The sequence below is a fragment of the Prosopis cineraria genome, unplaced genomic scaffold (genome assembly GCF_029017545.1).
Source record: "Prosopis cineraria cultivar Desert tree isolate PC_DT_omini unplaced genomic scaffold, ASM2901754v1 PC2, whole genome shotgun sequence".
NCBI lineage: Eukaryota > Viridiplantae > Streptophyta > Magnoliopsida > Fabales > Fabaceae > Prosopis > Prosopis cineraria.
Genome location: NW_026555333.1, coordinates 37944400 through 37949023, shown reverse-complemented (window position 1 = coordinate 37949023; position 4624 = coordinate 37944400). Strand labels below are relative to the sequence as shown.

At 35.7% G+C, this 4624-nt stretch overlaps 1 long non-coding RNA gene across 1 annotated transcript; it reads left to right on the top strand.

The window, feature by feature from the left end:
• The first annotated feature begins 2300 nt into the window (after positions 1–2300).
• LOC129300950 (uncharacterized) lies at positions 2301–4324 on the top strand. The gene is made up of 3 exons (XR_008590875.1): positions 2301–2536; positions 3111–3199; positions 4023–4324. It is a non-coding gene; the product is annotated as an uncharacterized LOC129300950 (long non-coding RNA).
• The last annotated feature ends 300 nt before the right edge of the window (positions 4325–4624 follow it).

The following is a 4624-nucleotide window of genomic DNA, read 5'->3' as shown; positions in this document are numbered from 1 at the left end:
GGTGCAGGACCCCACAAATCAGCAACAACAAGTTGGAGAGGTTTATCATAGAGAGTAACAAAATCTTGGAATGGCAACTTATGACTTTTGCCTAAACAACATGCCTGACACATATCATAAGAACTCATCTTTGAAGAGATAGAAATATGATTCATAGAGAGAACTTGCTTCACTACATCAAATGAGGGATGTCCTAAACAATTATGCCATAAGGCTATAACATCATCTAATATAGAAAAACAATCAGTATAAGTTTTATTATCACAAGAAGCAAGCACAACACCATTAGACTGTAACTTGTACATTCCCGAGTGCTCAAACCCATGCATTAGGAGCTTCCTAGTCTGCATATCCCTAATAAAATAGGCATGAGGCCAAAACTTAACAAAAACCCCATTATCTTTGGCAATTTTATGAACAGAAATCAAATTCTTTTATATATTAGGCACATGTAAGATTTTGTTCAACTGAAAAGTAGTATTTAGGGTAGTAATAGTAGATTTACCAACTTCCTTTATATTCAAAAGATGACCATTACCTACTTGTACTTAGCCACCACGCTGAGAAGAGTCAACTTGTTGAATATTCTGAGTATTATGAGCAATGTGCTAAGTTGCTCTAGAATCAAGGTACCAAGACTCATCTTGTACAGTCTGAGGAGTAGCAATATACGCTTGAGCTAAAGATACAGCATAAGCTTGTGAATTTGATGATGATGCACCAGTAGTTGAGGTAGACAAAGATGCTGCCAATCCAGAATAATCTGATGGAGAATAACAGGAAGACATATATTCCACTCCAATAGCATCAGGGACTATAAAATCAGCAATGTAAGGATCAGCAGAGTAATCTGAGTTGACATAGTTGACTTGAGTAGGAGGAGGAGAGTCATACGAGTAATTGTACCTGAAATAACATTTTGAAGCGGTGTGACCGATTTTAGAACAAATTTGACATATAGGTGCACAAGATCTAATAAATCTACCACGACCTCGACCAAATCCTCGACTAAAAAATAAAGTTCGAAAACCATGTCCAGCACTGCTAGTCTAAACTTACATAGCATTTTTCGTAGGTACAGCAGGTGACCATGGTAAATGGGTAGCAACATTGACAATAGTGGATTGTTGTTGAAGATAGGCACGATGATGTGCCTCCAAATCAAGTAACATTATTGAAACTATACTTAAACCAAATTGAGCCTTGTTTACATTGATAATAGCAATACTTGGTTCATACTCAGTAGTCAAGCCATTCAAGATGTGCAATATTTGAGAAGTATCGGAGACCTTGTGACCCAACGCAACCAATTGTCACATATCGATTTGATGTGCACTAAGTAATCCTTCATTGAAAGATCACCTTTCTTCTAAGTCGTCAATTGATTTTGATAGTGAAGAATACACAATTCCGATTTGGCGCTTCTAGATTTGAGAGGTATTAAACCCAACCAGATCAAGAAGAATAGTTAGACTAACCATGGACAATAACCATGACGCAAGAGCAATGTCACTTTGCTCATATAATTCAAAAACAGGATTAACAACCATACGACCTTGATTATCTTGAATAATTGTCGGAGGAACAATTGCAATGCCTTCTAAAATTGAATGTAGCTAGTATTGTTTAACCATCAAAAACACATGTTGCTTCCATAAAAGAAAGTTGTTGTCGTCGAGACACACATTAATCTTTTTATTGGAAAAAGATCATTGAGATTCAGTAGCTATTAATGGAGTCGAAGTAGCCATAGACGAATAAACAATGATAGAACGAAGCAGAGGAAAGAATGGATCGAAAAAAAATCAAAGTTACCAAAATGATAGCTCTGATACCATATTAGGTTTAGAAGAAAATGAAGATGAAAGATATGATAAGTACTTAAATTTTATTAACTGAATACATTTAAATTACAATGAAACCTTTATATAACCAGATCAATCATAACTAATGCTTAAATAATTTGATTATTATCTAATAGATTTAGTTACTAAACTTGGGCTTATAGTTAGGCCCATTACATGGATAGACAAGGACGTCTTTCTCCATAAACACAGGATTGAGTGCAAAGAGTACAAGTTTTGACAAGCGTCCAACTTTGTTCTTCTTCTTTGGCATGTGATGTAACATCCTAAAAATTTTAAGACTCAAATTTATTTAAAAAAAATAAACAAAAATAAAATAAAATATCTATAATTAAATTAAAATTTAGAATAATTTAATAGAGGCCCAGAGTTTGAATTTTACTAAGCAAAAGTTTGGTTTTATTTGATTTTTAACTATGAGAAAAATTACCAAAGTTGACCCGGGCTTTTGTGCAATAATAAAAAATGTTGGGCCCTTTCTTGTAATTTTCCCCAAACTTTTTGACCAGCAATTTAAAGACCCAAATTGATGCAGAAACGCAGAAATTGAGTTGGAAAGGAAAGGAAAGGAAACGTATGAGAGGGAGAGAGGAAGAAGAGAAGAGAAAGGGAGGGAGTTAGGCTTGGATCTAGGAGTCTTTGCGACCGTTGCGAGCTCGGCTACACGATAGGTAAACTCCCTACTTCAATCCTCTTCTCTTTCTCTTGATTTTCTTCAATTTTTGGAAGAGGAAATTTTTGGATTTTGATCCCAAAGGCTTTATTCTTGTAAGCTTTTATTTCTTTGGATCCTAGGGAGCATGTTTTGAGTTTCTAGATAGTGATCTAATATTTTGAGTGGATAATTGGATGAAAAGAGGTGTTTTGGGCACAAAATAAACCTTGAGAAATTGGGTTTTTGCTCCTCAATGGTTTAAGCCTATTGATTTAGTTATAATTTTGCTATTTGAGCCCAATAAGATTTAAATTAAGGTTTGGTTTTCATTATAAGGGCTAATGGTGAAAGTTGGTGGCACTAAGTAAAGGTTTTTAATTGATTAAAAAAAATTATATAAATTGAAAATTAGCCTAGTGATGGCTAATAAATGGTTTTGGTGGTTAAGTGATACTATGTGAATGGTTGGTTTAATATATGGACCATTAGGGTGGATTATGACTCATTGACCTAAGTTGTGTGGTATAAGTTATAGTCTTCATTAATACTATTTGTCATGATAAGTGATGTGGATCACTTATATGTTGTAGAAAATTGTTGGTGGAACTTATTGAGAAGTAAGGAACAAGCCGAGCCCTATTTTGTACAAGGGGAACTCTTTTAGTACCAAAGGGTTGAGGTAACAGGGGAATTTATATTTCTTATTACTTTATTTTAGCTATTTTTGAATAAATATTACTAGTTATCATGCATTACATGTTTTAAAAGATTAAATGTGCTTTATAAGGGGTTATGGGGTACTACTTTGATTATAGTGCAAATATGTTTTCTAATTGTTTAATAACAATGTTTTTATGGAAATGAGATTTATAAATATTATACTACTTTAGAGTGTTGAATGGTCAATACTCAGGAAAGGTAGACAAGAGTAAAAGGCATGATCTCGGTGGGAGTTCACCAATGAGAAGGTGTGGATTTTTGATATTCTATGGCACACTGTCAGTACTCAGTGTTGTCTTACGTATTGTGGGCTCAGTGCACTAAAGTGGTTAGTGTATTGAGTGTTCGACACCTCTCAGTGGGGGAGGGAATCCGACATATGAAGTGTGAGGTTGAGTGCCTAGGCCAAGGTAGCCCTCACATGGAGAGTAAGTCGGGCTGGCTCTGGGAGGAAGTTAGCTTTGACTGCTCAGGATTCACGTCGAAGGGGCATAGGCGGTTCGGTGGATTAGATCATGCCTTAGATTATGTTTTGTGCCTGTGGAGGTACAAGTAGGTATAAGGTTTACCTGCGAGTTAAAGAGTGCCAGGGGGCATTCTGTTGGTCATGAAAGGCCATACCGGCCTAGGTCATGCATTCATGCATTTTAAATGGCTAAATTATATACTATGTTGAATTTATTATTCATTTATTTAATTATGGCTTACTTTGTAATAATCAATATAGATTTCACTGTTACTGAGACTGTGGTTGTCTCACCCCTTTCTTTTCAATATTCTAGGTCCAGGCGAAGGATCCAGTGGTGGACGGGGAAAAGAGCAAAGCTAGGGGTTTGCTTGTGATTTGTAAAGAACTGCAACCCCTTTCTTTTGAGCAAATATATTGTAATGTATTTAAGATTAGGGTGCCAGTAGGATATGATTATGTGTGTGTGTGTGTGAATATGTGTGGATTGTGTGCTTGTGTATGAATTTTTGTCTGTTTGCAGACTTGTGGCTAGGAAACTTGGTTATGGTGTGTGGTTTTGATGGATTTACTTAGTAGACCAAGTTTCTATTACAAGCAGATCTTTATTTTGATATATATGTGATTTTATAAGCAAATGCAAAGTGGTTGCATTGCAAATGGTGTGCTATGGGAAAACATACAGCTTGGATAGAGAGAGTGGGTGCGTGGGCCCCACAAGGAGCTCTGAGCCAAGTGAAAATGTTTAGCATATGTATTTATATAAATACATGGTATTTGGATTGATTTGTGACCACTCTTGTATGATTTGTGCATTTTGGGGGTTTAGGGTCCATTTTAGGAAATGGCACCCGGGTGGTCAAATTTTGATGTATGGGGGTTTTCCATCATTTGAATGTTCTATCAAGTGTTTTTAAT